Source organism: Erpetoichthys calabaricus, chromosome 8 (assembly GCF_900747795.2).
Source record: "Erpetoichthys calabaricus chromosome 8, fErpCal1.3, whole genome shotgun sequence".
NCBI lineage: Eukaryota > Metazoa > Chordata > Cladistia > Polypteriformes > Polypteridae > Erpetoichthys > Erpetoichthys calabaricus.
In genome coordinates, this window is record NC_041401.2 from 30,416,980 (window position 1) to 30,428,715 (window position 11,736).

The following is an 11,736-nucleotide window of genomic DNA, read 5'->3' on the forward strand; positions in this document are numbered from 1 at the left end:
GCATAGCTCCCGCTCCAAGCGTCTCCCACTGCCTCTCCCCAGACTTACATGGAAGCACACTGCTAGGAATTGGGTTACTCCAGCTACCCATAATGTTCAGCCAAGTCAACTCTCTTCATTCCCCGTCCTACACTACTCTCAGGGCTCTTCCTCCCAGCGGCCTGCCTCCAACTTCTTGCACTTACTCATGCACCTCCTGCTGCCTCCGTCATTACTCCACTCATTTCAACCTCCGTCTCTTTAATTTGGCTCCTCCTTGTTTTCTTTCTGGATGCGTTTCTGGACTCCCTCTGTCCCATTCAGGCTCCTTTTAGTTCTCCTATTTGATTGGGTTCAGGTGCAACATGCAGCCTCCTCCGAGACACAACTGAGGTGCCTGACCAATCCACCTGTGTCTGTGCACATATGTGGGGTGATCAGCCAAGTACTTCAATTAACAACAGAGTGAAGCACGCTTGCACGCACATGCACCCGATTGTTTATTAAAACTTACCCAATGCCACAAACCATTTATCATACAGCTCCCTGCAAAAGGCTTCCCGCGGCATGGGATATCTCCACTCTCCCTCCAACCCAGTGCAACTGGTGGCCTAGGTCCATGGCATGGCCCCACACTGCACTAAAACAATAAAACCACTAAAAGCAACCCTTTCTTAAAACAAAACCCAAGCCCCTCTTTTTAAAAACAATTTTAAGAAGACAATAAAAGCAGTAACAAATAAATAGTCCATTAAAAAGTTCAAAATTCTAAAAAGTCCTTAAATTAAACAAACTCCTCTGGATTTTTTGCCTTGTATGTATATAAACATTAAAATACACAAAGGGCATTTTGAAGAGAATATGCTTCAATAACAAAATTAACCCGATCACTAAATAATTACAACCACCTATTTTATTCACAAAGCCAATTGCTAAGGTTTTTCTTTCACCTTCAGACAGTAAGAGGTACACTCAGAAAGCACACACCAGGTGCCATTCAGAACATTTTAGCAGAGGATAGTACTAAATAAGTCCACATAAAGAAAAACAACATCAGGATTCTAGACTTCTGGATTAACTGAAAGGCTAAAAAAATCTCCCAAATGACAAAAATACAGCATTCAAATCCAGTGATAAAGAGGCTCTGAAGGACACACAGCAAATGCTAAAATAAACAGCTGAGTGAAGGAAGCTTACAAAGATAAAATAGAAAAAATAATTAACTCAGAATAAAATGAGATATCCAGAAAGGATTGGTCATAACTAATTGACTCAAGAAATCCAAGATTCAGGTGCTAGAAGGGAATGTGGACACTAACACCCTAAACGAATGTGTAAATAAATTTTCCTTCCCAATGACACTTTCTTACAATGACCTACACCTGGCCTATTCAAATGGTTATCCAGAAACAACCTCCAAGTGGTCCAGCCTGTGGTCCCGCCAGAAACGCAGAGAAAAACCATAAAAAAAAAAAAAAAAAACAGATTTAGCAAGCCTTCAGAAATTCCTACATAAATTCCTATAGTAGTACAAACCATGAATGCAACTCTACGTAACGTATGTGAAGTATTGCTACTATCTCATATTCTATTTGGTTATAGCTTTTTAATTGTTTTCTTATGCACTTTATGATGTGCCCGTGTCAGATGGGTCGTTGTCCTGCTGAAAGATGAACCATCGCCCCAGTCTGAGGTCAAGAGCGCTCTGGAGCAGGTTTTCATCCAGGATGTCTCTGTACATTGCTGCAGTCATCTTTCCCTTTATCCTGACTAGTCTCCCAGTCCCTGCTGTTGAAAAACATCCCCACAGCATGATGCTGCCACCACCATGCTTCACTGTAGGGATGGTATTGGCCTGGTGATGAGCGGTGCCTGGTTTCCTCCAAACGTGACACCTGGCATTCACACCAAAGAGTTTGTGAATGTCTTTGTCTCATCAGACCAGAGAATTTTCCTTCTCATGGTCTCAGAGTCCTTCAGGTGCCTTTTGGCAAACTCCAGGCAGGCTGCCATGTGCCTTTTACTAAGGAGTGGCTTCCGTCTGGCCACTCTACCATACAGGCCTGATTGGTGGATTGCTGCAGAGATGGTTGTCCTTCTGGAAGGTTCCTCTCTCTCCACAGAGGACCTCTGGAGCTCTGACAGAGTGACCATGGGGTTCTTGGTCACCTCCCTGACTAAGGCCCTTCTCCCCCGATCGCTCAGTTTAGATGGTCGGCCAGCTCTAGGAAGAGTCCTGGTGGTTTCGAACTTCTTCTACTTACGGATGATGGAGGCCACTGTGCTCATTGGGACCTTCAAAGCTGCAGACATTTTTCTGTAACCTTCCCCAGATTTGTGCCTCGAGACAATCCTGTCTCGGAGGTCTACAGACAATTCCTTTGACTTCATGCTTGGTTTGTGCTCTGACATGAACTGTCAACTGTGGGACCTTATATAGACAGGTGTGTGCCTTTCCAAATCATGTCCAATCAACTGAATTTACCACAGGTGGACTCCAATTAAGCTGCAGAAACATCTCAAGGATGATCAGGGGAAACAGGATGCACCTGTGCTCAATTTTGAGCTTCATGGCAAAGGCTGTGAATACATGTGCTTTCTCAATTTTTTTATTTTTAATAAATTAGCAAAAATCTTAAGTAATCGTTTTCACGTTGTCATTATGGGGTGTCGTGTGTAGAATTCTGAGGAAAAAAATGAATTTAATCCATTTTGGAATAAAGCTGTAACATAACAAAATGTGGAAAAAGTGATGCGCTGTGAATACTTTCCGGATGCACTGTATATCTCCTGCTCTGTGTTCATGTGATATTTAATAGTGTAATGTAGAGATAGCTATTTGCAACATTCACAAAATGTCTCATTTTTGTTTTTATCGAAACAAACTGTCAGAGTAAGCATTTTGATTAACATGTCAACACTCATATTCTGAACAAGTATTTCTCTGTTTATATATTGTGAAGAAGGCCTGGCTGACAAGAGGTTAACCATGGGGAAGCACCACTAAGATGATACAGTGCAGGACCAGGTCCTACAGAAAGTTGCCAAGGAGGCCTTAGTGGGGCACCCAAGGTCTGTACATGCCACAAGGGAAACTCAGGGGTCAGTACATCCTGAAGGTGTGGTCCGTGACTTGTGCGGAAGAATATTCCCAGCTACAAGGCAGGCCAAATATCACATCAGGCTGTTCAATATCAGTTGCGCAGTTGAAGTAAAAATCAGGATTTAAGTTAGAACATGGATTTAGCTGTCAACACAGAGTGGGTAATGAGGAAGAAAGAGGTTAGCAAACATGTAGGAGAGTGTTTTCGTACCTGGACACTTATTGATGGTGGGCTGCCAAACCACCCGGTAGTCTGTACAGACCCAGTGAGACTGCTAGAGTACCTGCTGTTTTGAAACTTTATGTCCTCCCACTCACTCTTTAATAATTCCTACTTTGTGTGTAATTTTTTAATGAACTAGCCACAGTAGCTATTAAAGACCATTAACAGAATAACTCAAATACATTTGCTATCTCTTCCCCTAAGTGTACCTTCAGTATCTTTAGTCTGTGTCTGAGGGAGTGAACCTCCCATCACCAGGGCTTCCTCTCTCAAACGAGTTCCTGTAAAGCCTGATTCTCAGACATTAATTTCAAGATGCCTTTCTCACCTCCTGTCCAGTTTTGTACTTCCCGTCTTTGAAGGTACTCTCTCAGCATGCCTCATACGCTTCTACTCCCCCTCATGTGTCTCACACTCACACTTCCTCTTTTATTGCATCACCAAAGCCAAACTGACCAATCTCACCAAAGTCACAATTATCAATCAGACTGCTCAGAGCGACTGGACACACAGACCTTAGGGTTTTATTATAGATTAGGTAGCATTTAAAATGTTTAAAATTATGACAAAAACACATACAGTCAGTCATTTTCCAACCTGCTATATCCTAACACAGGGTCACGGGGGTTTGCTGGAGCCAATCCCAGCCAACACAGGGCGCAAGGCAGGAACAAATCCCTGGGCAGGGTGCCAGCCCACCGCAGAAAACACATGCAGTATCTTCCAAATGTTAAATTCATAAAGAGTTGTTCTGCAAGAATACTAAATCATAAGTTGAAACTTTCTATAAAGTTCTTGAAGTCCAGTGCTTAGGAAAGTGGCAGTAATCTTGTTTGATTTTTCTTTAGGGGCAAATCAGAATGATTGTCAGACAGAGCAGAAGTCAGTACACTAGAAGCTGAAATGGACAACCAATATTCACAAAGCAAAAACCCAAAGGTCATTAAACAAAGCTTGGTAACCAGATGCTATAATGAACTGTTTAACCCAAACGCTATGTCTCTCATGTAATCTTAATTTTATTTGTACACAAAGCTTTGGCTTTGCCATGACATCATGCATTACATATCACATGCACTACGTGCCTTCGACATGCAGTATCATTGAAAATTTTAGTGTACATGAAAAACAAATAAATAGACTAATGACAAACACGAGGCACTATTGGAATGGCAAAAGCAAAAATAAAACAAAATAAAAAAGTACTAATTCTGTAAACTTGATAAATCTGAAGTTAGTAAAAGATAAAATTTGTATATAAATAGGCTATTTTTCACACTGGCAATTGAAGATACCAGGATCAAATGGAAAAACTACACCCTGGAAACCTTAAAATATTTAGGAAATATGAGATTAATAGGAAAAGACAAGCTATCAAAATGGTTCTTACATCTCTATACAATTGACTAATACTACATTTCTTGTTCCAGATCAGGATCATAAAGTGGTACAACCTGCCATGTGTATATATAACTTATTATTGGGCAGAACTGTGTCACAGTGGTTCCCGCTACATCCACACAACTATGGGAAACTGGCTTGAAAGCCTGTCCCTGCCACTGTCAATGCAGTGTTTGCAGATTCTTTCCACACCAGTTTTGATTTTTATCCAGCATTTTCAAAAAATGTGCAGGTTAATTTGGTTGGTTACTCTAAATTGCTCTGAATGTGTCAGTATGGGTGTCTGCTTGAGTGAACCATGTAATTAAATGGCTTCCAGTCCAGGGTTGGTTCCCACTTTATGTACACTGCCTTCTCATACCAAAAAAATGTATTATGTAGAAATGGAAAATGAATGGATGTATATACTATATTTAAATTTTATATACAGTAGATATATGTATATAAAAAGCATACAAGCATATTGCAATAACTTTGGTCTGTAGAGGAAGTATCATAAAAAACATAAAAGCAAAAATGGACCTTACGAGACACCAACTGGGAACAGTGTGCTTTGGAAGAACAAGTCAAAAATGTAGCTAAATGGTTACAATTCCAGAGGTGAGAAAGGTTAAATTAATATTCTTTTTCTGAAAGCTGACCAAAGTACACTGATATTGATTTTAACCATTAGAATTTTTAGACTGGTGTCTAAACATGACATTAATTATTTTTTAAATATCCAAAATAATAATGAATTGCACTTTTTTTTTGTTTTCAAAAAACAATAAACATGTCATATAACACAGAATTAGAAAGCTGGGTTCACGGACAAATCTTCACTTTTGTCAGCACAAGGCCTGAATTCAGTGAGATTACACTCTTTGTTGAATGCTAGTGATCTAAAATTTTCTATTTTTGTCATATACTGTATCATTCTGTGAAATGACGTTTTTAAAAGCCTTTAAAACTGCTTTATAGTACATACCCAGCAAATGGATATAAACAGTCTTTGTTCTAAGAGCATCTCTAAGCTTTAAACCTGGTGCATTAACACAAATTCTTAGTTAATACTGAACCAGGCAAGGTTCCTTATGTTCATGCAAAAGAAGAGCCTTTATGCTATTGTATGTTATTTTATAATCATTTGCAATTTGCATCTCCACTGGTGCATCTGACTCATATCACAATACATTTAGCAAACACAACATACAGGTCTACTTACTTCTTTTTATATATGAATTGCTATTTTTTGTTTGACTGTTTCTTTCTGATATTAGAATGTCTCAGTTTCTTTAAACAATACATAGATTTGAAACCATTCACTTTTTTATCATCAAGGTACATGTTTTAATTAAAAAAGGATTTGATTATTAAATTTAAAGAACGGCATATATGATCTTCAAAATTTGGGAACCCATGTCTGGAATTTTACATAAGCCCCGTATACTGCGTTGCCTAGTAAATGAAAAATTTGTAGAAGACTACAAGAACTCCTGGTTGATAGGAGGCAGCACATTGACCCTAGCTGGCGAAGATGAGATCCTGTGGATCACATTAAGTTGACACCTGGTAAAAGTGACAAAAGGTCAAGTAAGCTGCAAGCAGGGCTGCATAATGTCCCCAACTTGAAAAGGTAAGCCTGTGTTTCTTTTTTATTGGAATCAGGAGCATGAAAGATGCCCAAGAGACCCTTCACTTTAGGAACTATGCAGTACACAAAGGTGCAAGGACACCTTGGTGGGACTGCAGCCTAGGTTCCATATAGCAGCAAAGGATGTACATGATCTCAGAAATGACCAGATAATTCAAGACCATCTCAGGCTAAGTGTGTAGTTGGAAGGAGACTATGAGGTGGGTAGTGGCCTGCCATAAAATGGTGTAAGTATATACTTTGTGAGAGAAAAAACAGTGGTGAAAGAGAGTGCCATGCTGGAAGTATTTAGAGGTGGGCAAGAATGATTAATCACTCCTAAAGGTATAATAGTTTTTTTTATTTGTGTTCCTTTTTTGTACTTTAAATACTCTCTTTGTGTGATATAAATAAATATGCCTATTTTTATACAATGTTAATGATGTGGCATTATTCCAGGTGTGGAGAGATGCCAGGAGGATGTTTTCCTTGTATTCTACATTACATAACCACCATCGGAAACAAACTGAGAGCCACTGCAAGCAAGATTAAGAGTTCTGGGTGCCTTATTGCATTCTTCTGTCTCTTTTTGTTTTCATCATAGTGCATCTTTTACAGTATGTCTGTGAAGGGTTGCTTCTTGCTTATCATTATAAATTTATATGGCTCATAGCATCTGTTTCCATGTCAATCCAGCCATCAATTTATCCATTTTTCAATCAGTGACAGAAATATTTCATTTTCTTATGTCACACTGTCCTTTAACAATTTTAACTGATTTACCATTTGGAACTAAGACATAAAAATAACATTAAAAAAATTCAAATAAAAGTCTTGTAAATTGTTTGGAAGAGTATAATGTAAACATAAATGTTATTTGAAAAATCTATTTCACTTTCAAATAGAAAACAAATTCAGTGAAGAATATTAGCGTAATATATATTTGTTATACATTCATCAGAATGCAAAATACACACGATTTTATCACACATAAATTCTTAAACCATTCCTAATGAGCACAATACATTTCTCTGATAATGCATTGACAATTTCTCATAGGAAGTCTAATATCTGTTCTTCACACAGGAACATAGTAATCTGCACTGGATGCATTCTTCTCTTCACTTACGGTAGTTTGCAAAACTTTAATGTAAAAGATTAAATGAAGAAATTCAAGCATTATTTATCACATTCAATTGCTAGCAGTTTTCTGTTAATTTTTCTACAATAAAAAAATAAACTTGAACATTCACAGGATTGAACAACTTAATTCATTTTTATTCTTTTTACACAAAGTACTTTACCAAGTAAATAATCTGAAATAATGATAATAAATAACATGTCTGCAGGGAATTTTACTTGTGCCTACGAGTGCAGTAACAATTATGTAATTATCTAACAACATTTTACCTTCAGAGTATTCAGAAATAGTCTCAATTTACTTTTTGCTGAAGTTCCGATATATAAAGCACTTGCAAAAAAAATGTGTATTTTATTTTATAGTCACTAAAAAAGTAAATGACAGTGACAATGTGATAAACACTGCATTTTATCATTTAACAATGTTAAAAAAATGTATATACAGTAAACAAACCTTTAAATAAATCATATGTATTATACATCTATAATAGTCTTAACAGCTACAATTTTAATTTTCAGTATTTTATATTTTAAAAATGTATTGTGATAGGGCCAGGATAGGCCAATTAACATAAAAATGACACAATATAAATTGACATGTTTTGAAAGAATACATTCCTTAATAAAAAAAGAAACATGTAATTTGTAATTTAATAATACAATATGTTTAAACTGTTTTTGGAAAGAAAAAAAATGAAGGCAAAATGCTGAAAGTGATTCAGTTATAATAATTAATTTAAATTGTTTCAATTCAAGCAACATTGTCAAAATATCCTTTTAATTTTTTGCAAATAAAAAGGGAAAAAATGAAATGCAGACTGTGCAATCCATTTCAATTTCAAAAATAACACCCAGTACCACACAGAAGCAAATTTAAGGCAGCAGAAACCTGGGTAATGCTGAAAATAAAATAAACATTACAGGTATATATACTGTATATTTACACACACAGATACAACAATGATATACATACTACATTTTTAAAAGTTACTACATAGGTTCTTCTGCTCTGCCACTCACCTGTGTTACAAACAGACAATACACTTTTCTCTATTTCTTCAGATTTAGCTCTTGCCATCAAACTCTAGATTTTGGTTCCGCAAGAGTAAAATGTAATAGATTTAAGAACTCTTTCAATCCTTGTGCTATAATCATTTTGAATTCTGTTACTTGTTTTTAACTATTATTTTGTGTTAAGTCAAAGGTAATTATTGCTGTTTGTAATAATCTGGAGTGTGTGTAATTATGCTAACACTAATTTTTAAATGTGTACTTTGCTCGTTTTCTCATATCTGCCCAAAAGATTTGAACTTTCCAGCTGGAAATAAATTTCTCTCTGGGCTAATAAAGTCTACCTAACCTAAACAAAGCTTTAAGACATTTTTAAGCATATGTATACACCATTATGTTCACGTTGAAAATGATTAATAAACCTGAACTCTTGAAATTGTTTAAACAAAATACAAATACAATTAATCCGAATTTTATCATCATGAATGGAAAAGGTTGCACTGTGGAGATGATGGGAAATTACAAAAAAGTAACGCAAACTGGACGTCTGCACTAAAAGGCTGATACGAGTTGAGGAAAGCAGGCCTTGAATAAGACTGCAGCGTACTGTCCAGCACTTCCATTGAAAAGTCAGAGTCACATCAAAGACGGCGTGTCGGTAATTCACATTTGACAAGAGATAAAGCGTCGGTCTCAATACTACAAGAAGACAATCAAACCTACTATTCAGAAAAATTAAAAAGATAATCAACTAAGAGACGCACTTTCGCTTTACTTCAATGCAATTAGCACATGTAACTACTGCCTCACACAAAAAAGGAGAAACTTGCACGGTGTACTTACCAACTTTTCGTTTCGTTTTATACCGAATTAGGGTTTCAACTGCATTAAATGTCGGCTTTTTAAATCGAACAATGTATAATCCCGTGTGTACTATTTACCTAGTCATGGTCAAAAAAAGAAGGGACAGGTTTTTAGGCCAAATAAAAGGAAACTCCTCGCCTCTGTAACTCTGCGCCGACCCTGTCATGTCAACAATCTCGAGCCGGGAACTTCCCACGGGGGAATCCCCGCGCAAAAGACTTCCGCTTTGACAAGCGCACAGCCAATCAGTGCGCGAGCTGCTCGAGCGAGGAAACGTTGTGGGTCTGTGAAGCCGAGAAGTCGATCCGTGGCTGCCGGTGTTTGTGGCTTTGGCTTAAGTACGAGTTTAAGATGGCACTTTTGTAACAATATTTTCCTTAATTATTGGGTGAACGCTCATTCTTTCTACTTTACTATAATAAATACAACATGCATACCAGTACTCTCCCTTTATCTTCAGACGCAGACCTGAGCAGAGCAGCTTTGTAATAGAGGTGGGTTTTTAAGTTCTGTAACCCTAAACTCGTGCTCTCTGCACATAATTATTAAAGTTGCATAAGTTTTTTGCCTTCCAGTCGTTGTGTATTCTGCTCTTCAAGGGCAATTTGGGGGAAGGGGAGGGGGATATTTAGGTTAAGTTTTACTTCACAAACATCAGTGCAGGTAATATACATTTTAAATGCACGGGGAAGCAGGAGCCAGCTCTAGACGGATACCAGTAAATCGGAGAGTAGAAAACAAGAGCATAATACTTTATAATATAATGCAAGGCCAGAGCTATTCGCCTAGCCTTAACTTAGTTGAAACAAATAATTTTCCACTTTCATGCTTTAATGTTGTATACCTAGAAGCTAATAGGCACTGCTTCTGGGCTAAGAGTTGCATAAATTGGACGCATGGGTGGTTTATTTTGCTCTTAATAACCGTAATCTTGCGAAGACGTGTTAGCACAAGGTTCGCTGGTTTTTGCAAGCTTTCTAATGATAGCATTCTCTTTCTATACCTATTCAAATTAAGTAATTTCCTGCATAAAAAAGGAAACAGCATTTTTTTGTGTACATATGAAAATATTTGACAAAAACGGGCCATCCAACCCATAATTGCTCATCATTCCCTATAGTAATTTTTGCAGAATATCCTTGAAACGGTATTTGAAAGTTCCCAGACTACTAACTGCTAATACGTGACTTGGTTAATTATTCCCAGTGCAGTTTATGGTTGTCTGTATAAAGAAAACATTTTTAATGTTTATACAGTGCATCCGGAAAGTATAAACAGCGCATCACTTTTTCCACATTTTGTTATGTTACAGCCTTATTCCAAAATGGATTAAATTCATTTTTTTCCTCAGAATTCTACACACAACACCCCATAATAACAATGTGAAAAAAGTTTACTTGAGATTTTTGCAAATTTTTTAAAAATAAAAAAATTGAGAAAGCACATGTACAAAAGTATTCACAGCCTTTGCCATGAAGCTCAAAACTGAGCTCAGGTGCATCCTGTTTCCCCTGATCATTCTTGAGATGTTTCTGCAGCTTAATTGGAGTCCACCTGTGGTAAATTCAGTTGATTGGACATGATTTGGAAAGGCACACACCTGTCTATATAAGGTCCCACAGTTGACAGTTCATGTCAGAGCACAAACCAAGCATGAAGTCAAAGGAATTGTCTGTAGACCTCCGAGAAAGGATTGTCTCGAGGCACAAATCTGGGGAAGGTTACAGAAAAAATTCTGCTGCTTTGAAGGTCCCAATGAACACAGTGGCCTCCATCATCCATAAGTGGAAGAAGTTCGAAACCACCAGGACTCTTCCTAGAGCTGGCCGGCCATCTAAACTGAGCGATCAGGGGAGATGGGCCTTAGTCAGGGAGGTGACCAAGAACCCCATGGTCACTCTGTCAGAGCTCCAGAGGTCCTCTGTGGATAGAGGAGAACCTTCCAGAAGGACAACCATCTCTGCAGCAATCCACCAATCAGGCCTGTATGGTAGAGTGGCCAGACGGAAGCCACTCCTTAGTAAAAGGCACATAGCAGCCTGCCTGGAGTTTGCCAAAATGCACCTGAAGGACTCTCAGACCATGAGAAAGAAAATTCTCTGGTCTGATGAGACAAAGATTGAACTCTTTGGTGTGAATGCCAGGCGTCACGTTTGGAGGAAACCAGGCACTGCTCATCACCAGGCCTATACCATCCCTACAGTGAAGCATGGTGGTGGCAGCATCATGCTGTGGGGATGTTTTCAGTGGCAGGAACTGGGAGACTAGTCAGGATAAAAGGAAAGATGACTGCAGCAATGTACAGAGACATCCTGGATGAAAACCTGCTTCAGAGCGCATCATATTCAAAAAGACTTGAGGCTGTAATTGCTGCCAAAGGTGCATCGACAAAGTATTGAGCAA

The 11,736-nt window shown here is 38.0% G+C and overlaps 1 protein-coding gene across 3 annotated transcripts in view; it reads right to left on the reverse strand.

Moving 5' to 3' along the window:
* tank (TRAF family member-associated NFKB activator) overlaps positions 1-9,531 on the reverse strand; it is a 60,323-nt gene extending 50,792 nt beyond the window's left edge. For all 3 annotated transcript variants that reach the window (XR_007935527.1, XM_051930583.1, XM_028806407.2), the window contains exon 1: positions 9,313-9,531. The gene's annotated coding sequence lies outside the window, so the exon portion shown is untranslated. The remainder of the gene's footprint in view (positions 1-9,312) is intronic.
* Between the last annotated feature and the right edge of the window lie 2,205 nt (positions 9,532-11,736).